Genomic DNA, 23747 nt, shown 5'->3' with positions numbered 1-23747 from the left:
CAGCTATACTAAGAATAGGCAAATATTGGGAGTTCGGAGTTGCCATTGGGCCCTTGTGAAGAACTATACCATTCATTCACACACACACCCCATTTTTTTCCTGTGGGCATAAAGAAATTTCACCATGTTTTTGGAGAGGGTCTGTCACATTTACAGCTGTTTTAGTATCCTAAAAATAATCTGATTACAAAATGTAAAGTTCCCTGTTTTCCTATATTTCCAGCAATGGTGCCACAATATTTCGAGGTGTGTATGATATCTAGGAGACCACCTTGCTACTCACATAGTGATGGCCTACATGATAAAATCACAGAGTTACACAGCTCTGGATGATTTCTTTTGTACAGAGGAAACCAATCAGCTGTGATCGGACTTTTTTCAAATTATTTGCATCACAGATCACCTGGGGTTTTTCATCTCCTTTATCACCTCTCTTTTGTATCCATGCGACACCTGCTTGTTTCTCTGCAGAACGCTTTGATATGCGTTCTTCAAAACTGTCCGGCGCTCCCCGTTCGGTAATACCATTTCAAAAAGAAACAAAAGCTTGATTTGATTGGTGAGTGTGTTTGTGCGCACACAACATTATCGTAAATGAAAGCGTTCCCAAATGTTTGATCCTTCAAAGACTTTGATCTTGTCTTCATCTATTGATTTCAGGTTGATAGCGAGAATTACCCATGGAATAAAATTGTAAATGAGAGAAATCTACCTACCAAAGATGTGGGCAAAATGTCAGGAGAGAATGCTTCTGGAACATGGCCATACATCTCAGAAAACTCATAACAACCCAAAGTATAAATTGTTACTTGGGTTACGGTTCCTTTATCCATTATTCATGTATATGCATATATTTTTCTATTCCTTTGTTTCTATTTTCCTTTATTTCTTCTTAATGTTGACACAATTGTCTGCATAAAAACGAATAAAGAATAATTATGGCTAGGAGATATATTTAGTTAAATATATTAAGTAACTGATGTAGAATAGTCAGTATTTCTAGGCATGATGCAAAGATCAAACCCAAAGAAGCAGCCCCAAAAAAACAAAAACCCGGCGGTATTATGGGTTATTTCCCAGCACTAAGCGAGGAAGTTCATCTTTCATTTTCATATTGTTGAAGAACAGATCAATAGCCCAAAAGAAATTTAATAAGGGAAATTGTTTTGTGGATGTTCAGATATTATCTACAGTTTTATTTGTAACTCAGAAAAAAAAAATTAGAACTCCCTTTTCAATCACATAAGAAGGCAAGCGCTTTGATGTTCTGTCTTTATACAAATCGATATTAAAGTTCTGCGGAAAAAAGTAAATTTAAGAGCTCGAGAGCACACATTTCTTCCTATTTTCAGAGCCAGGATGTGACGTAACAGCAGAACTCCTTGCAAAGTTATCCGATTTTAGAGATTTTTTAAAAGTTTTGACAAAAACCTTTTTTTAAAAAGCCACAACAGCTATCTCTTTGAATGTCTCTCATATTAACCAATAGAACTTCCATTTAGGGATTTTTTTTCCAGCCCAGCACAGAGATTTATTTACTAGAAATATCAGTCAGTCCTCCTCTTTGCAGATTCAACTATTTATTGGAACTCTGTCTGGCTGCTGCTACGGAGAAACAAATCTCTCCTCTATCCTGATTGCAGCTTTCTGATGCTGAGCAGAATGTTGGGAGATGTAGTTTGGGCAGGGTCTTTTTAATTATCTGGCATAGGCGTCCATACCTTCCCAAACTACATTTCCCAGAATTCTGTGCTTTCTCCTCTCTTCTGATTGGGACTTTCTGACACCGAACTCAACTCTGGGAAACATAATTTAGGGCAGGGCCTTTTGAATTCTCTAGCGTAGGGCTCCTTACTCTCCCAAACTACAAAATTCTGTGCTTTCTCCTCTCTCCTGACTAGGACTTTCTGACGCTGAGCAGAATTCTGGGAAATGTAGTTTAGGGCAGGGCCTTTTGCAATCTGACATAGGGCTCCTTGCCTTCCCAAACTACTTTTCCCAACATTCTGTGCTTTCTCCCCTCTCCCTACTGGGATCTTCTGATACTGAGCAGAATTCTGGGAAATGTTGTTTAGGGCACGGCCTTTTGCATTCTCTGTAATAGGGCTCCTCACCTTCCCAAACAACTTTTCCCAGAGTTCTGTGCTTTCTCCCCTCTCCTGACTGGGACTTTCTGACACTGAGCAGAATTCTGAGAAATGTAGTTTAGGGCAGGGTCTTTTGAATTCTCTGCCATATGGCTCTTTGCCTTCCCAAACTACATTTCCCAGAATTCTGTTCTTTCTACCCTGTCCTGACTGGGACTTTCAGATGCTGAGCAGAATTCTGGGAAATGTAGATTAGGGCAGGGTCTTTTGAATTCTCTGCCATATGGCTCTTTGCCTTCCCAAACTACATTTCCCAGAATTCTGTTCTTTCTACCCTGTCCTGACTGGGACTTTCAGATGCTGAGCAGAATTCTGAGAAACGTAGTTTAGGGCAGGGTCTTTTGAATTCTCTGCCATATGGCTCTTTGCCTTCCCAAACTACATTTCCCAGAATTCTGTTCTTTCTACCCTGTCCTGACTGGGACTTTCAGATGCTGAGCAGAATTCTGGGAAATGTAGATTAGGGCAGGGTCTTTTGAATTCTCTGTCATATGGCTCCTTGCCTTCCTAAACTACATTTCCCAAAATTCTGTGCTTACTCAGTCTCTTTCCCAGCAAACTCTGCTTTCTCTTGATGTTTCCCTCTCCTAATGGCGAGAGGTCATTAATTTAAAGAGGAAAGGCTTTGTGACCTCATGGACCAGCCCAGGCCAGTGCTCCCTGTCGGCTGTCACCACCCCCAGCTCCTTCAAGGTCAAGCCAGTCACTTCAAGGGTACCATTCATTCACCTTGCCCTTGGTCGGCCCTTCTTCCTTTTTCCTTCCATTTTCCCCAGCATCATTATCATCTCTGAGCTTTCCTGTCTTCTCATTATGTGGCCAAAGTACCTCTTGTGGTCCAAGGCACTCTCAGCATTTTCCTTCTACACCATAGTTCGAAAGCATCTATCTTCCTTCACTCAGCTTTCCTTATGGTCTCTTATCTATAGGTTATTACAGGGAATATCACTGCTTTCACTATGAGGACTGTTGCCAGTGTGATGTCTCTACTCTCCACTATTTTATCGAGCTTGGTCCCATGACCAACAGAAAATACTGGAAGACTTTGGTGGGCATTGACCTTGAGTTTGGGAGTTGTAGTTCACCTACATCCAGAGGACTCAAACAATGATGGATCTGGACCAAACTTGGCACGAAGACTCAATACGCCCAAATGTGAACACTGGTGGAGTTTGGGGAAAATAGACTTTGACATTTGGGAGTTGTAGTTGCTGGGATTTACAGTTCACCTACAATCAAAGAGCCCCTTGGACCCTACCAACGATAGAGTTGGGCCAAAGGACAGGCGGAGAGATCTTCAGCCTGCTCTGCCAAAGGGGTCTCCTAAGACCATCAGAAATATGAGTTTTCTGGTGGTCTTTGGTGACCCCTTTGCATCCGGATGTCTCCCCAGCTTTGCATGCTTGAAGATGCTGCAGGAGAGTTTACTCATAAACAAACATGCTTTTCTTAAAATGCCCCTACTACACCAGAATTCGATCTCTCTGCTGGAGAATCATACTCAGAGAATACGAAGAAACTGCATATCCTTTTCTACACCATTCATGAGAAGATGGAAGCTGAGAGCTGATACATTATTGCCATTAACAAAATCCAAACTTAACATTTACTATGGACAGGACACTTGTTTTATTTACCCCTGTCCCCGATCAAACCTTACCTTAAGAAATTACTAATTTTAACCTTTTTACTCTGTATTTGTCTAGGAGCGGGTTATTAGGCTGCAGGTCGGGAGTTTTGTATCTTTACATGGTTTTATTGTGTGTATGCGTAAGTGTGTACATATTGTATGTTTTACATGTTTTGATACGGTCAAAAGTGACTAATCAATAAAGAGTTGTTGTTGTTGTCATAAGCAGACATGCTTAAAGTTGAGTGTATTAAAATCCTTGCCTGGTGAGAACGTATTCAAATGTGAGTTGTTGTTGCTGTTTTTGGCAGTGTCTATGGATGAATAAATGTGTTCACTCAAGAATATACTTCCCACCCTGCTCTTTCCTTCCTTCCAGGAATCTCTTGAGTTTGCACCCCTTGTTTTAAGTTATTCATTTAATCCAATATGGCTTAAGATCCCCAAAATAGAACTTCATCTCAACAGCAACGGAATGCAATCTGGTGAATATTTTATCATGCCCAAATACTCAAACATTGGTGTCAGTGACTCTTTTGCTTCTGAGAAAGCGTTGTCTCACCCGCCCTGAGTTTATAACCACGGCAAGCGGAAGCTAAGTCCCCACCGACGCTGCCTTGCTCAGGTGTAACATGTATTTTAATTCCTGCTAATCTTCTGTACCTCTGACTGAAACCAAAGGAATGCCATAAATCAAAGAGCAACCACAGCGGCCGGTAACCACCGAGGCCTGTCACAGCGATCAGCTTTATTAATGGTGACTCACGTTACAAAATCTCTCGCTCCTTTGGGTGGAGGCGCTGCCGTTCTTTTGATGCGCGGCCCCGGTTCGCTCGGCATCCATCGCACCAAGGGACGTGTAACTCTGTAATTAGTAAATGATGTTCCGCGAGTCCTTTTATTTCGTTCACTTTTAAAATATCAGCTTCTCTTTCAAAGGCTCTCTCTCGTTTTTAATGCCAGTGATGTGCCCTATTTGAAAGGGGCTTTAAGCAAAAATATGGAACCGAGAGAAAGAAAAACACAGACTTAAGGACTTCTATTAGCTGTTGTAATAAAGCAAGATGGTGCAGTGGTACAAGGTTTGGGCTGGAAACTGATGCAAGGCTTAGGTAAGGTAAAGGTTTTCCCCTGACGTTAAGTCCAGTCGTGTCCGACTCTGGAGGTTGGTGCTCATCTCTATTTCTAAGATGAAGAGCCGGCGTTGTCCGTAGACACCTCCAAGGTCATGTGGCCATAGGCATGACTGAATGGAGCACCGTTACCTTCCCGCCGGAGCAATACCTATTGATCTACTCACATTTGCATGTTTTCGAACTGCAAGGTTGGCAGAAGCTGGAGCTGACAGCAGGCACTCACTCCATTCCTCGGATTCAGATGCAAAGCTACTGTTTGGGAAAAAGCAAGGAATTATGGGACAAGAGCGATCCCCTGTGGAATATATTCTATCCTGGCCTCTTCCTAGGCTAAAGAATTTGACTGTTGATTGTGGTTGACTTAGGGGCCTCTGGTGGCGCAGTGTGTTAAAGCGCTGAGCTGCTGAATTGCGGACCAAAAGGTCCCAGGTTCAAATCCCGGGAACGGAATGAGCACCCGCTGTTAGCCCCAGCTCCTGCTAACCTAGCAGTTCGAAAACATGCAAATGTAAGTAGATCGATAGGTACTGCTCCGGCGGGAAGGTAACGGTGCTCCATGCAGTCATGCCAGTGGCCACGTGACCTTGGAGGTGTCTACGGACAACGCCGGCTCTTCTGCTTAGAAATGGAGATGAGCACCAACCCCCAGAGTCGGACATGACTGGACTTAACGTCAGGGGAAACCTTTACCTTTACCTTTATGGTTGACTAGGAGGTTTTATTTATGACAAAGTCAAAGTTGACTTGACAACAGCCTACAATAATATCAACAATAAAACTGGCTCTCTTCTTGACCAGAGAAACCCTTTTTTTATTCTAAGAGACCTTAACTCAATTAACATTACAACATTTGTCGGTTTCCTTGCACAGTCTGCATTTTGGGTCATCAGCTGATTTTTTGATCTTGGCCTTAATTATTATAATTATTAATAATATAATAATAACCATCATCATCATTATTATTATTATTATACTGATGGGATGGGGAAAACCTCATGTGATAGGACTCGTTCAAAATCATTCTCAAATGGTCTCAGAAATAGATTATTTCCTAATGTGATAAGGTCCCATCACTTCTACAGAACATTCTTTTATATCACACTTCCCAGATTTTTTTTTCCAGACTTTTCATTGATAGATATTTTTTCTGAAGTCCACAATTACCAATGATATTCTTGCCACTCCGTTCTGTTCCCCGTCGCACGATGGATTGATATTCTTTTCCACAATGAAGAAAGCAATTCACTTTGCCATTGAAATTTTAAAATGGATTAAGACCTTGGATCTCTTTTCTGTAGCTCTCCGCCTCTACATATCCTGAGACACATTCCAGGTGTAATTCACAATGAATAATTCATTGCCTGAGATTATTTCCCTTCTCTTTCTTTGAGGAAATATGTAAACCATTGTCTTCACGAGTTTCGGTCCCGCATTCCTCGTCTATCCATTCTTTTCTGCATTTCTTTTGTTTATTGAGAAGATCCTTATGCCACCTGTTAAAATGCATTCCTGAACGAAATGAATGCCTTATCAAATAACCACGAGCAAATAGTGGAATTTCAGTACTAAAAACCAGAAATTCCAGCGCAAACCAATAAATACAGACTCGACGTCATTAATAGGGTAGATGAAAGAAAGTATTGTTCCAAGAATTAAAAGGACTTTCCACTAGGAAAATATTTGAAGCTGGAGAGTAACTAAATTCTTTGGAATCTCAAGGAATAGAGGATTATACAGTACGAGAGCATGCTGACCTTAAAATCGATTAAATGGCACTTTATGAACAATAACAATCTGAAATGTAAGGAGAAGCTTCGGTGTGGAATAGTTGAGTGCTTCATTGCTAATTTTCCAGTATGGATTCATGTCTGCTATTTAAGATTTGACAAAAACAAAATATGTTTGGTGTTGTTGTGTGTTTTCCAGGCTGTGTTCCGGAAGCATTCTCTCCTGACGTTTCGCCCACATCTACGGCAGGCATCCTCAAAGTTTGTGAGGTATATGGAGAAGCTAAGCAAGGAAGATTTATATATCTGTGGAAGTTCCTAGGTGGGGGGAAGAACTCTTGTCTCTTGAACAAAGGATTCCCCCCAGGCCAGGACATGAAGCTTGCAAGGCCATTTAATGCTAATCAAGATGATTCGTTACAACATTCACGCTGGCCTCCAACAGACAAGTTCTTTTCCTCACCCTGGACATTCCATAGATATATAATAATAATAATAATAATAATAATAATAATAATAATAATAATAATAATAATAATAATAATAAATACAGTAGAGTCTCACTTTTCCAAGCTAAACGGGCCGGCAGAACCTTGGATAAATGAATATCTTGGATAATAAGGAGGGATTAAGGGAAAGTCTATTAAACATCAAATTAGGTTATGATTTTACAAATTAAGCACCAAAACATCATGTTATACAACAAATTTGACAGAAAAAGCAGTTCAAAACGCAGAAATGTTATGTTGTAATTACTGTATTTACAAATTTAGCACCAAAATATCATGATATATTGAAAACATTGACTACAAAAATGCCTTGGATAATCCAGAACCTTGGATAAGCAAGTCTTGGATAAGCGAGACTCTACTGTAGTAATAATAATAATAATAATAATAATAATAATAATAATAATAATAATAATAAAAACTCAGCCGCTATCAGGACCTCAAGATTGAACTTCGAAGACTCTGGCAGAAACCAGTGCAGGTGGTCCCGGTGGTGATGGGCACACTGGGTGCCGTGCCAAAAGATCTCAGTCAGCATTTGGAAACAATAGACATTGACAAAATTACAATCTGTCAACTGCAAAAGGCCACCCTACTGGGATCTGCACGCATCATCCGAAAATACATCACACAGTTCTAGATACTTGGGAAGTTTTCGACTTGTGATTTTGTGAAACGAAATCCAGCATGTCTATCTTGTTTGCTGTGTCATACAATAAAATAATAATAATAATAATAATAATAATAATAATAATAATAATAATACTTTATTTTTCTATCTCACCTCTATCTCCCCGAAGGGACTCGAGGCAGCTAACATGGGGCCAAGCCCAAAAACAGAAAAAAGATATAACAAATATAAATAACTAAATAAACAGTATCAACACAACCATCGAGTAAAATAAACAGATTTAAAACACAGTAATACAATATAACACCATGATATAATTTGCCGTATATACTCGAGTATAAGCCGACCTGAATATAAGCCGAGGCACCTAATTTTACCACAAAAAAACTGGGGAAACATTGATTCCAGTATAAGCTGAGGGTGGTAAATTTCAGAAATAAAAATAGATACCAATAAAATTACATTAATTGAGGCATCAGTAGGTTAAATGTTTTTTAATATTTACATCAAGTTCAAATTTAAGATAAGACTGTCCAACTGTGATCAAATCATTATTCTCATAGTTCGGTTGCTTCGGTGCTCAGCCAGAATGTGGAACATCTGGATCAGCATGTTGTTAAATAAACAGCTGGCGGAAACCCTCCATCAGAGACTGCGAGGTGGAACTTAACAACGGCAGAGCTACAACACTGACATGATACACACTCATGCTCAACCGTTGCGACATTGTGTAACGGAGGACCATCCAAGTGGCGCAATGTGGAGACATGAACACCATCTGGGGAGGTTTGTATGTTTAGTGTGGAGTAGAGAACATTGAGTAAGACTTTACAGGGCTTTACAAGCACAGTTCTTAGTCTCTGATAAATTCCTAAATCAAATAGCAGTCTTACTTCAGACAAAGAAATAGCAATAAATCCTTAGGAGCAGTGTCATACCCCAGCCACCTTTGACTTCTGAACCTGATCCAGAAATGAACTATGACCAGGATGAAACTTATTCTGACTTTTTACCTAGTCCACAGAGCTCTTTCCAATTACAGCTGCCGGCTATTGATAGCTCGGACGATTCCTTAACTGGGAGAGAAAGTGAAAATATTACTCCCATGGCTGAACCAGATGTTCTTAGTTCCCCAGAGAATGTGTCCTTCAACAGAAGGGAGTTTCTGCATCGCCAGAGATCTGAAAAACTAGAACTCCACAGGAGTAACCCGCTTGGCATCTCGAGGGGATAATGGATAGAAGGTTTTCCCTTGGGAACCTTTAGGGAGTTTGGCCTTTCCTTGTTTATGATCAAATCCAAGTTCCATAAAAGTGTTTTGCACTGTGGACACTTCGCGGTGTCAACTTTGCTATTTCCTGAGAATGGTTCACCGATTTCTTCCAAGCTAAGTTTCCAGATCCTGGCGGCCAAGCCGAACTGCGACTTCTGAGTAGACCCGGATTAAGTCTACTTCCTTGCCTTGTTCCTGAACCAAGTTTTGCCTCAGCTTCATCACGTTCCTGCCTTGTTATCAAAGACTTCCTAGTGACTTTGGACTTTGTTATTCAGTCTTGCTTCCTTGTTTTCCCCTGCTCAAGAACTTTCCAACAGTTCTGAGCGTGTTTCGGTTTCTGGACTTTGGACAATAATATTGGACATTTCCCTTCAATTCTTTGGACTAATTCTTACCTTTTCATAAAGGACTATATTCTGCTCAACCTTTCCACCTATTCATTCCTGGATTTATAATTGTTTTAATAAAGATATTATATGATTATCGGTCTCTGTCTGGTTTTCAGTGCTCACGCTGCCCTGGGGTGCAACAAGCAGTTTCCCAGATGCAGACTCGAAGCAGGCACAAGGAAAGCATAGGCATTAGAGTCAGTTTGTTACCAGCAAGAGCTGGCTGCACCTGCTTCTGCTTTATAGCCCTGAGTCCCCTCACAGCTACTAGGGCAGTTCCTAATTACTCGGCTGCATTTCTGGCATCTAGTCCCACTGAACAACGCCTCTGCTCTGTTTCCTTTCGCCTCTCCTGAAATGTGGGTACTTGCAATATCTCCTCCTCAGATTCCAACTACCCCTCAGATTCATAAACACTTTCCTGCTCCCCTTCCTCTTCTGAAAAAGAGGAATCCCTAACACCTTCTGACTGTATGGTCCTATTATTTTAAGTCAGTTTACAATGCTGTCCTCACCTTATTAATGTTCCCAGTCTTGAGCCCAAAAGGAATGGGAATGAGTTACCTCTGCAGTATCTACTTGGGTCAGTTCAGTCTACTATCTCGTTGCTTACTTGTGATGAGCTACTACCAGGCCCTGTTCTTCCTCATTAGAGTTCTCTGGACTTGGATGGGACACGTTTAAGTGTGTAAAATGGGACACTCAGCCCTTTGGCGCTGCATCCACTTTGGAGCTCAATGAGGCCTTTTATTTTGGAAATAATTGGTGGAATTATTAAGCCACCGAGACGGTTACTATTAAGTGAGGAACCGCTCTGCACCCAAGGGATCGTGACCTGGTTCTTATTTGGGTGGATGGGAGTTAAGAAGTCCTGGAAATGAATGCAACTCTGCCTAAAATGTCAACGGTGTGATGAGGGTAATTAAAGATGTTCTTCCCTTCTCGGAGAGCATTTGAAGGCTGTCAGCTCAGGCAACGGGGCAGCTGCGTGTGAAGAACTCTCTCTATGCGGGTTGACAGTTTCCCCCTCACCAAGTCCTCTGTCTTCCCGACTCTCCAATGTTTCCAATCCATCGTCAGCTCTTTGGAGGACAAGCGGGAGGGGGATTCCCCTCCTGCCCCCAAGTACGAGCCGCTTATGAAGTCTCATTAAAAGGAAATAGTGTCTTTCACGGCTGCTTCTGTTTGGCCAGCGCTATAATGATGCTCTTGCCGCAAAGTGCAGGGAGATGTTATTCTAATGAATGCCAGGGAGCCGCCTGGCAAATGTGCGGGTGGGATTAATGAGGTGGAGGGGCTCACAAAGTCATCGGCAAGTGCGTTGGGGTGACCTTTGGATTTGAAGGATCCTGCAAGTATGAGATGCATGCGAAGAGAGGGAAGCGCATACTTTTGCACACACCATTTAACAAGGGAACTCTTCTCTTGGGCAACTATCATTGGCTTAGCTTCTGTGATGTCATCAATGAATAAGGCCAGGAATTAATAATACAGTAGAGTCTCACTTATCCAACATAAACGGGCTGGCAGAACGTTGGATAAGCAAATATGTTGGATAATAAGGAGAGCTTAAGGAGAAGCCTATTAAACATCAAATTACGTTATGATTTTACAAATAAAGCACCAAAACATCATGTTATACAACAAATTTGACATAAAAAGTAGTTCAATACACAGTAATGCTATGTTGTAATTCCTGTATTTACGAATTTAGCACCAAAATATCACGATGTATTGAAAACATTGACTACAAAAATGCGTTGGATAATCCAGAATGTTGGATAAGTGAGTGTTGGATAAGTGAGGCTCTACTGTAATTGAAAAAGTGGGGTGGCAGAGGACTATCTCTATCAAATCAAGACAGTTGGAGGATATATTCTCTTCCAACATGACACTCCTAACATTCTGTCTAATACAGTTTTTCACAATTTGGGGGTTGGGACCCCTGGGGAGGTGACAAAGAGGTGTCAGAGGGTTCGCCAAAGACCATCAAAAAACACACATTTTGGATGGCCCTAGGAACCACTTTGGCAGAGAAGGCTGAAGATCTCTTCCCCTGTCCTTCTCTTCCTTTTTGGCACAGATGGCGAATCCTCCCACCAATAATAGAATTTGCCCAATTCTATTATTGGTGGAGTTCAGGAGGCTCTTTGATTGTAGGGGTACTATAAATCCTAGCAACTACAACTCCCAAATATCAAGGTCTATTTTCCCCAAATTTCACCTGTGTTCACATTTGGGCACATTGAGTATTTGTGCCAAGTTTGGCTCAGTTCATCATTGTCTGAGTCCACAGTGCTCTCTGGATGTAGGTGAACGACAATTCCAAAACTCAAGGTCAAGGCCAACCAAACACTTCCAGTATTTTCATGGGAGGTCTGAGTGCCAAGTTTAGTTCAATTCCATCATTGGTGGAGTTCAGAATGCTCTTTGATTGTAGGTGAACTACAACTCCCAAATGACAAAATCATTCCCCCCACCAACCCCACGAGTATTCAAATTCAGCATATCAGATATTTGTGCCAAATTTGGTCCAGTGAATAAAAATACATCCTGCATATCAGATATTAACATTCAGAATAGTAGCAAAAATAACAGGAAGTAGCAACGAAAATAATTTAATGGTTGGGGGTCACCACAACATGAGGAACTGGATTAAAGGGGCGAGACATTAGGAAGGTTGAGAACCACTGGTCTAATTGTAGGGCCAGCATCAATTCTATCTGATGTTCTGTCTATGGCAACTGAGATTATTCCCACTCTGTCGAGCAATAGAGCCAGCCTAGAATAATAGAATCATAGAATAAAGTCAGAGGATGAGAAGCGGCTACAAGGGCCATCCAGTCCAGCCCCCTTCTGCCATGCAGGAAAACACCATCAAAGCACCACTGACAGATGACCATCCAGCTTCTGTTTAAATGCCGCTGAAGAAGGAGACTCTACTGGACTCCAAGGCAGTCTATTCCACTGCTGAACAGCTCTCACCATCAATAACTTCTTTCTAGTGCTTAGGTGGAATATCTTTTTCTGCAATTTGAATCAATTGCTCCATGTCCTAGACTCCGTTGCTCTCTCTTATAAACCTGGATATCATGTCCTTTCCCAATTTTTTATTCTCCAAGCTAAATACATACTCAGTTCTCTACGCCACTCCTCATGGGGCTTAACTTCCAGACCTTTGATTATTTTGCTCACCCTTCTAAGCCAAGGTCTCTATTTGTCCGTGCTGCCGGAGATTACTACCACTCAGCCTAACTCTATTTATCTATGTTTCCTGAGACAATTACCCCTCTGCCTAACAGTAGGACCAGCACGTATTCTATGTGTCTCTCTGCCCTTTTCCCTATCTACTCATCCAACCATCTGAGTGTATTTTTCAACTGTTAGGATTCTAAGACAAGGCAAGGGAGAAAAGCCAGCATGGGGTTCCCGGCACTGTGTGAAAGACAAAATGAGAGAGGATTGATTAGTTACTTTGTTCACACTGGGCAGTGATCAAAATGATGAACGATCAAAGGAGCTTACTGTAGAGAGCCGGATGCTTCAAGACAAGGCTTCATAGAAGCACAGTTGTTGTTGTTTTTCCCCTCTATGAAGTTGGGGAGGGAAAGACGCCCCTACATATTAGCCTGGCATCCAAGGAAAGGAGGCACGGGAGAACAACGTCGATGCTTTCTATGTCTATGAGAAACGTGTCCTGAATTCTTCAGTGGCAAGGAACAAGCCTGGCCGTTCTCCTCAATGATAAAGAAGGTCATTATGAAACGGAAGCTCCCAATACCCAGTTTGTTTATTTATTTATCATGTCAGAAGCGAACTGAGGGTACAAGTTGTAATGTATTTGAAAACACAAAGTTCTGGGAGTTGAAGGTAAAAACATCTGAAGATGTAAAACCACTGTATTAGAAGAAGGCATTGTTTGTTTTGGGATGTTAGGTCATTTCACTGAAGTGTGGTCCAGATCCGTCATTGGCTGGGTTCTGTGCTGTCTGGATAAGGGTGAAGTACAACTCCCAGATCCAAGGTAAATCACTTCCAAACCAGGCATGTATGCACAGTTGGCCTTGTTGGGTCTTTGTTACGCCCTAGGGGTACGAGAGCACTGTGAAAACCATACTTGAGCCAGTATCAAAAGCAAAGCAGTTTATTGAAGATTATATATATATATATATATATATATATATATATATATATATATATATGCAAGCAAATATTAAAAAGTCTCTGAAATATATAGTCTATAACAAAAGGTACTTGACTGTGCAATTATAGTCCAACCAAGTCTTTGAAAATTATAATCCACAGACAGAACTCGATAGTTCCACACAAAGCGTCAAAGTAATCCGAGGTTGATCCAAACAAGGCGCAGCAATTTCAACAACTGTAATCCGTATGGAAAACGTCCACTAGGAGTAACGAGAAACAGGAGCAACAAGGCAAGGTCTACTCGAGAGTCAGTAGGCTCGAACTCTCTTCAGATATCCTTAGAAACAGCACGAGAAACAAGGCAAGAAACAGGGACTGGAACGGAGATGCTTCTCCCAAGGAAAGCAATGTTGACACTGCAAGGAAATCCTTTAAGGGATTCTCAAGGCTACCTGGCCTGAGAATCCAGGCATCTCCCGTTTCACAAGGGAAAGTTGACTCAACAGTGTTTGAGAGCTAAGTGTCTGCTGCGCCTTAGACATTCTCTTTCACTCCTTTCTTGTGAGATAGATTCTCTGTGGTCAAAGAATTTATCCTCCCCTGCAGCCTCTCCAGCTGATGAATCCAAACTTGGGTGATCATCGGAATGTTCCCCAATTAACTGTTTTTCTGAAGGTTCAACAACAGGCAGCTGCAAGGTCACTGGGCTCGGATCCCAGTCTTGCAGAGGCCCATCATCCGATTCAGCCTCTGAGTCAACCTCCATCTCCTGTGGAGGGCCTGATCCTGATGGCTGGGCTACAACAGTCTGTGTGCCAAGTTTGGTCGAGATCTGACATCAGCTGGGTTCAGTGCTTTCTGGATGCAGGTGAACTATAACTCCCAAAATCAAGGTCCATTCCCACAATGCCCTGTAGTATGTTCAGTTGGTCATGGGGCTTCTCTGTGCCAAGTTTGATCCCAATCCATTGTCGGTGGGGGTCACCAGTGAAGGTACTGCAAGTCCCATCATCCGTGGCAAGTGTGGCCCAGATGCATTGTTGGGTGGGTTCACAGTACTCTCTCAATGTAGGTCAAGTACAAGTCTTGTAAAACATGGTGTGAATTCTTCCCTAGCCTCTTGTTCAGTTGCTGATCGATTCCTCTGTTCACTGCGTGCCAGGAAATGGTATGAAAGGTAGAGGCGTGAAGGTAGAGGTGGTGGGCGGGGTCATGCAAATGAAGGAACCCTGGGATGTCCATTCTGGAGGAAAAACAGAACATATAGGATTAAATGGGCCCCACATGAAAGCCTTCACTTGGGTGGGGGGCAGAAGGGTATTTGTGGAGGACATGGGCAGTGTTTGGACTGCATGTTCGTGGTACTCACTATAACCTGCAAAGTCAGGTGAGGGAGTGACTTGGTGGCTCCACAGCACTGGAAACTATAGCCTGTTTGTGGAGTCTGGAGGCTGTCTGTGTGAGTGGACACCAGTGCCACATACACACCATACAGGTTTTTCACTTTTATTATGGACTAGTTTGGGGACCCAGCGGTGCCCAGGTTATTTGATAAAGACATTGAGTTGTTTTGGATATTATGATTGGGCCCATTGCTGCAGATGTATGGCCGATGTTTCCCTGTGTTCCAAGTGTAGTCTAGATCCAATGTCAGCTGGGTTCAGTAGGTGTGGGTGAACTACAACTTCCATATGTAAGTCCCATCGTCCATGGTCCATCCCTCTCCAAACAGCGCCAGGATGTAGAGTAGATCATGGGTGCCCTATCTGCCAAGTTTGGTCTTGATCCGTCATTGGTGGGGGTCATAGTGGTCTCAGGAAGTGAGTGAAGGTACTGCAAGTCCCATCACCCTTGGTCTGTCATCTCCAAACTGCACCAGGATGTATAGTTGGTCGTAGTGGATATGTGTGCCAAATTTGGTTTTTATCACTCATTGGTGTGGGTTGCAGTGGTCTCAGTAAGTGAGTGAAGGTACTGTAAATCCCATCATCCTTGGTCGGTTGTCCCCAAACTGCAGCAGGATGTAAAGTATGTATATGTATGTCCCCCAACATTTCATAAATGGTAACCAAGAGACATGCACCAAGTAAAAGTGTATTAATGAGAAAGAATGGTCAAGCTAGTAGAAGGAAGATGGGAGGAGGGTAAAGGAACTAGGACATTTTAAAAAACAGATTAAGAGTGGGATGACACAGGATTAATTGGGACTCTCCTTGCAACATGTGGCGCAGCTGGCTAGTAACCAGCTGCTATAAATCACTACTGACCGAGAGGTCATGAGTTCGAAGCCCAGGTCGGGTTAAGCCTCCGACCATAAAAAAAAAAAAAGCCCCGGCTTGCTGTTGACCTAGCAGCCCCGAAAGACAGTTGCATCTGTCAAGTAGGGAAAATTTAGGTACGCTTTATGCGGGAGGCTAATTTAACTAATCTACAACACCATAAAACTGCTCACGAGGAAAAGAAGAGGAAGAACAGCCACCAATGGACGGTGAAGCAACAGCTCCCCCTGTGGCCGGAATCGTGAAGCTGGAGGATGTTAAAAATGCTTCTGTGTCTGTCTAAAACTGAATGTTGTTTGTCTGTTGGCATTGAATGTTTGCCATATATGTGTTCATTGTAATCCGCCCTGAGTCCCCTTCGGGGTGAGAAGGGCGGAATATAAATACTGTAAATAAATAAATAAATATAAACATTTGGGTAGTTAAAGTTATGTCTTTTACTTGGTCCTCAAATCAGCTGTGGCTCTTCTTTCGTGGCACAGAAAATTCTCCTTCGTTGTTTTCTCTGTCTTTCTCTCTGTGTGTGTTTTTAAAGACAGTTGACGAATTTACGGAGGCTGCACAATAATTAACAGGGTGTCTCTGAGTTGGTCCACGAAGCATTGGACCTCCAGGGGAAGCGAGAAAATTGCAGGAAGAAAATTAAAATAACTTTGCTTGGTTGCATTGGTGGGCGCTTGCGGGGAGCCTGCTGTGACATTTGCCTCTCTCCCGCCTCTGGAGAGTCTTTGGGGCAGAGCCACTGAGAGGGAAGGAAAGAGCACGAGAGGAAAGCTTGAGGAAAGGGTAACAAAACAAAACAGACCAGAATCACGCAGCTGGGTGCTTCATCTGAAGCAGTAGTTTATCCTCTAAATATATAGAAGGAAGGAGGGAGAGGAGAAGGGGAAGGGGAAAGAGAAGATGAGAAGGAGATATACTGTAATGCAACAACAGTATGCAATAGGCTTGTGCATTTCGGGTGAATCTCTAGCCATTTCTGCTTGACGGAGTCTAGAAGCCCCCCATATCCATTTTCTAGTGCCTCTCAAAAACAGGAACGCTGTTGAATTGGTGTTTTTGTTCCGTATCCGACAAAACGGTTCTTTTCGGCCCATTGGTGACAATGCAGAATTTAGGCTCCCCGGTGACGAAGTGTGTTAAAGCACTGAGCTGGAGACCAAAAGGTCGCAGGTTCAAACCCCCGGGAGAGGCGGGAGCGACCGCTGTTAGCTCCAGCTCCTGCCAACCTAGCAGTTCGAAAACAAGCCAATGTGAGTAGATCAATAGGTACCGCTCCGGCGGGAAGGTAACGGCACTCCATGCAGTCATGCCAGTGGCCACATGACCTTGGAGATGTCTACGGACAACGCCGGCTCTTCTGCTTAGAAATGGAGATGAGCACCAACCCCCAGAGTCGGTCACAACTGGACTTAACGTCAGGGGAAAGCTTTACCTTTACCTTTTCCCTGAGGAAAGGGTAACAAAACAAAATGGACTAGAATCACAAAGCCGGATGCTTCATCTGAAGCAGTAGTTTATCCTCTAAATATATATAGCTGTGGAATTCCCTCCCTAGTGATATCCAGCAGGCTCCATCCCTTTTGAGTTTTAGGAAAAAAGTGAAGACCTGGCTTTGTGAGCAAGCGTTCAATGAATGAGTTCTGCTGGCTTCGATGCGATCTGGATTAAGGTTCACGTACAAGGTTTTGTGGATGAATGGTTTAAGTAATTTGCATTGTATTGTTTTAAATTTATTTATTGTATTTTGCTAATCTTTTTAACTGTTTTAATTGCCCATGTTTTAATCTTTTGTATTGTATATTGGAATCGAATTCTGCCGAATTGTGAGCCGCCCTGAGTCCCTTCGGGTGAGAAGGGCGGGATCGAAATGATGAAAATAAATAAATACAAGTAAGGAGGAAGAGGAGCAGAAGGGGAAGGGGAAAGGAAAAGGGGAAAGAGGAGAGAAGAAGAGAAGAAGGAGAAGCAGCCTAAGAAATGTACCGTAATGCAATAACAGTACGCAATAGGCTTGTTGCACCCCAAGGCAGCGTGAACACTGGAAACCAAACAGAGACCAATAATCATATAATATATTTATTAAAACAATAATAAATTCAGGAAAGTATAAGTGGAAAGGATGAGTGAGTAATAGTCCTTTAAGAAATGGTATGAATTAGTCCAAAGAGTTGAAGAGATATGTCCAATATTATTGTCCAAAGTCCAGAAACCAAAACATGCTCAAAACTGTTGGGAAGTTCTTGAGCGGGGAAACAACGAGGAAGGAGGAGTGAATAACAAGGTCCAAAGTCACTAGGAAGTCTTGGATATCTAGGCAGGCAGAGGACGAAGCTGAAAACAATCTAGTAATGTGAATTTACTCCGGATTAAATCGGGAGTCGCGGCTCGGCTTGGCCGCCAGGAACAGGAGACTTGGCTTGGTGAAATCAGGGAACTGGAATCGGTGAAGTGTTCTCAGAAGTTGCTACGTTGACACCACGAATTGTGCAAGACACTTTTATAGAACTTAGATCTAATCACAGCAAAGGGAAACCAACTCCCCAAAGGTTCCCAAGGGAATCTCCTATCCAGTATCTCCTTTAGATGCCAAATATTGACTCCTTCGAAGCTCCTGTTTTTCTGATCTCTGGCGATGCAAAAACTCCCTTCTGTTAAAGGATACATTCCCTGGGGAACTCGGGACATCTGGTTCTTCCACGGGAGTCATGTTTTCAGTATCTCTCCCAATTAAGGAAGCATCGGAGCTATCCATAGCTGGGGTCTGTAATTGGAAGGAGCTGGGAGGAGAACTGGGTAAAAAGTCAGAATAAGCTTCCTCCTGGTCAAAGTTCATTTCTGAACCAGGTTCAGAACCCAAAGGTGGCTGGGGTATAACAAGGTTTGTGCACTTCGGGTGAATCACTATCCATTTCTGCTTGATGGATTCTAGAAGCCACCCATATCCGTTTTCTAGTGCCTCCCAAAAACAGGTGCACTGCCAAATGGGCGTTTTTGTTCCGCATCCTATTAGTATTATTAATAATCATTATTATCTTTTTAAAATATTTTCTGATGGAAAGGAAGGGAAGGAGAAAAAGAAGCTAAAAGGGTAAAAGCACCCAAACGGGCACGCGCACACCCCACCCACCGTCCCCCAGGTCCCCAACTCCCAGTCATCCCACTAAATAAAAAGAATCAGGAAAATAAAGGAAAATTGAAAAGATTAAACTGTGATGCCAAATAGGGCAGGAGGAACCAAGATCAGCTCCCACTTGCTTTCGTTGTGAGCAGATTTTCAAACAAATCCACTCACAAGTCTAGTACACAACAACCCACATTTGCTTTTGCACAATTTCAGAATATCTTTCAAAAGACATTACCATTAATAAGAGGGATATTGCCGACATCCTCAATTGTCATACCTAAAATTGATACTGATAGTAATGTGACATAAGTAAAAAATAAAGGAAATGATGAAATCTTGTTCTTTCCGACAGCTCAGGCAAAAGCAACTCCTGCAGCCTCTTCCACATGAATACCTTTTGTCAGCTTGATGACAGTTTAATGTTGCTTGGACAGATGAGTGCTCAAAATGTTGTAGGGTATGGGCATAGGAATGTCAAAACCCACTAATGATAACAATAGTACTTTCCCATGGCTTGCATTCCTAGGAGCTCTGCTGTTTGTTCTCACTTCATACGGAGCCAGGTTGACAACCGCTTGCAACCTTAGAACCTAAAAGGAGAGATTGCAAACTCTCAGAAAACTTATGAGAAAACCAACTCCCCGCCCCTGTGAAAGGGCTTCAGTGCAACAGTGCAATAAAAGGCAATCACTGGGTACTGAAGTTTTCAGAACAAACACACCTTGTAGCTATTGTTTTCATCACTCTCTGCCTTTCCTTTCTCATACTTCAGAGAAATATCTTCTAGCTCTGGGATGTGAGGGATAGGTTAATCAAAATCAATTAATAAAAGGTTATATCTCAAAGCTTTCCCCAGGTGGGAGCTTGCAGTTCTTGCTTTGGAGAAGCTCATGTCCATCTTCCTCTCTATCTAGAAAAAGAAAAAAATACTGGCCAATTGTTGCACTGGAAATGGTTGAAATGGAGACCGTTGAGGGGAGATGTCAGTATATGATGTCCCAATGGATAAGAGAGCAGACCTCTGTTGCTCACAGCATCTTCTGAACCCACTCCATCCTTCTTTATCAAGCAGCAACTGCTGTGAGCAGTGAAGGTCTGTTCTCCAATTGACTTGGGTGCAACATAATGATATTTCCACCTCCATCTCTCCAGTGATTTGATTGGAAATAGATCCTTTTTGAAATTCCTCCTTGTGCAAGAGATCTGTAGCAATAGAACCACTGGAAATGTCAATATGCTATATACTCATGGAGAGAACAGACTCTAGTTGCTTGCAACAGCTGCTACCCATAAGCCAGAGATTGGAAGACTTATAGACGGCAAGAACAATGAATACGAATCAGTTACAGATACATAACTGTAGGATATGAATCTGAAACTATGATAGCATTATTTGGTAGGTGGCATAAAACACATTGGCTGAGAAAGAATGCAAAAACAGTCACATCCTCGCACCCCAAATATTCCCAGGATAACATGCTCATTCACCTCTGGCCACTGAAAATGATGCAGAGTTTGGAAAAGTTTATTTTGTTGCTGCAATTCCTAAGAAACCCAGCCAGAATGGTAAGCATTAGTTGAATTGCTCGCATCTGCTTGATAGCTAGTCCTTCTGTGCTCACTCTGTCTATGTGTGTGCTTTGTTTCACAAAGAGGGGGAAATACAACAGTTTTGGGCAGACACATGTTTGCACAAATTACCGACAATTTAACAAGAACAACAAAACTCAGAGCGTTCCTTGTCTAGTCATTTCTCACCAAATCGTCTCAACATGTCGAATCAGCTTATTTAATGAATTGTTCACATTCTTAGTAGAGACTTGGGCTCTCTGTACAGTTCCAGCTTTCGGAAATCTGAAATAATAATAATAATAATAATAATAATAATAATAATAATAATAATAATAATAATAACAACAACTTTATTTTTATACCCCGCCTCCATCTCCCCGAAGGGACTCGGGGCGGCTTACATGGGGCCAGCCCCAGGTGAATACAGACAATATATAAAAAAACCGAACAATCAAGGTCATCCAAGAAAACAAATGGACTGGGAAATGACTAAAAAATATTTAAAAGAGGAAAACATAAAGATCTTAATTTGAGATCTAAGAATACTAGATTAAGTACTAAACCTCACAACAGGAGAAAAGGAATGATCTGGGCTACCAGGATGAATTTGAGAACTTATGAAAGTGGGGAAAAATGAGACTCAAGGATACCATGAAATACAGTAGAGTCTCACTTATCCAACATAAACGGGCCGGCAGAATGTTGGATAAGCGAATATGTTGGATAATAAGGAGGCATTAAGGAAAAGCCTATTAAACATCAAAATAGGTTATGATTTTACAAATTAAGCACCAAAGCATCATGTTAGACAACAAACTTGACAGAAAAAGTAGTTCAATACGCAGTAATGCTATGTAGTAATTAGTGTATTTATGAATTTAGCACCAAAATATCACGATATATTGAAAACATTGACTACAAAAATGCGTTGGATAATCCAGAACGTTGGATAAGCAAGTGTTGGATAAGTGAGACTCTACTGTAGTTGGAGTTTATTTTATATTTTACATGTTTTTTTGGCTATTTTTGTCTGTTTAATTTTTACTTTTTTCTCTTTTTTTCTTTCTTTTTTCCCTTTTTTCTTAGTTCTGTAATTTATTTTAATGTATGTTTATGTCTATGTTTATGTTGAAAATAACACTAATAAATACTCATTTAAAAAAAATCCAACAATATAAAAACAAATCAATAAAACATATTAAAGTCACATTTACAGTAAAACATACTAGGATAAAATCCTGGGTAGGCTCCTAAAAATGAACTAAAAATACTCCAAAATCTGAAACTGTACTGCTGAGCTGCTGAACTTGCTGACTGACAGGCCGGCGGTTCGAATCCGGGGAACGGGGTGAGCTCCCACTGTTAGCCCCAGCTTCTGCCAACCTTGCAGTTCAGAAACATGCAAATGTGAGTAGATTAATAGGTACTGCTCTGGCGGGAAGGTAGCGACACTCCATGCAGTCATGCTAAGCACATGACCTTGGAGGTGTCTACGGACAACGCCGGCTCTTCGGCTTAGAAATGAAGATGAGCACCAACCCATAGAGTCGGACACAACTGGACTTAATGTCAGAGGGAAATGTTTACTTTTACCTTTAACTACCAAAACCACAAAGACTATTTCGTGGCTATTTGACCCACTTTATAACGGATTCTTTTATTTATTTTCCCAAAGGGCAATTTATTTGGGTAGCAAGGAAAATTATTTGGGTAGCATGGCCCCATGTAAGCCGCCCGAGTCCCCGTTGGGGAGATGATGGCGGGGTATAAATAAAGTATTATTATTATTATTATTATTATTATTATTATTATTATTATTATTATTATTATTATCAGTGATGCCAGCATTCTGTTTTCTCCAGAAAGCCACTCGAAAGGGGCATTTGAGGACATTTAAAATGACCACCTTTTTTGCCTCTTTCTGGGTGGACTATTCTTCCAGCAGCTCATTTTATTCAAGGCTTGTAGTTTTAAATTCACCTCCAAAGTCAGGACAGTGATTGAAGCTTGTTAAAAATATAAAGACTCAGTATGAAGTTCCATGCAGACCTATTTTTACACTCGGATGACTAGCAAAGGGTTTTTCAAAAATCGTGGCAAGTATTACGTAAGAATGTCCTGCAAAAGGAAACAAATAAAAGTGAAGCAAAAGTTAAAGATGCTTAGATATGATATATAGGTATAGATAGATATAAAGATAGATACACACATATACTATATGTATGTATGTGTGTGTGTGTGTGCATATATCTATATATATATAAGAGTGATGGAATCCTGGCGACCGCCAAAACAACAAAACTAAACACCCCACAACCTCGAAAATTAACAACACAACCCATCATCCACGCCTCTAGGTTGATACAACAAAAAGAAAAGGAAAATAAAGTCCTAATTAGAGGGAGAGGAATAATTGTTTTTATCCAATTGCTGCTAGTTAGAAGGCTAAGCTCCGCCCACTTGGTCTCCTACCAACCCACTCAGCCCAGGGGATAGGCAGAGTTAGGCCTCACTTAGGCCTCTTCCACACTGCCTATAAAATACAGATTATCAGATTTTAACTGGATTATATGGCAGTGTAGACTCAAGGCCCTTCCACACAGCTATTTAACCAATTTATAATCTTATATTATCTGCTTTAACTGGATTATCTGGACTCCACACCTTTACCCTTTATCTTAACTACCACCAATTCCTCAATACTTTATTTCGCATACCAGCATACTTCACCACAGCAACGCGTGGCCGGGCACAGCTAGTGTGTGTGTGTGTGTGTGTGTGTGTGTGTGTGTGTGTGTGTGTGTGTGTGTGTGTGTATATATATATATATATATATATATATATATATATATATATATATGGTGTATATATATACCATATACACTCGAGTATAAGCCGACCTGAATATAAGCTGAGGCACCTAATTTTACCACAAAAAAACTGGGAAAACATTGACTCCAGTATAAGCCGAGGGTGGTAAATTTCAGAAATAAAAATAGATACCAATAAAATTACATTAATTGAGGCATCAGTAGGTTAAATGTTTTTGAATATTTACATCAATCTCAAATTTAAGATAAGACTGTCCAACCCTGATCAAATCATTATTCTCATCTTCTTCAATGTAAATGTGCTTATGGATCCTTTTAATAATAATAGAGTAAAATAATACATGTAA

Source organism: Anolis carolinensis, unplaced genomic scaffold (genome assembly GCF_035594765.1).
Source record: "Anolis carolinensis isolate JA03-04 unplaced genomic scaffold, rAnoCar3.1.pri scaffold_9, whole genome shotgun sequence".
In the NCBI taxonomy this organism is placed as follows: Eukaryota; Metazoa; Chordata; class Lepidosauria; order Squamata; family Dactyloidae; genus Anolis; species Anolis carolinensis.
The sequence above is the reverse complement of the archived record's forward strand: the minus strand, read 5'-3'. Positions refer to the sequence as shown.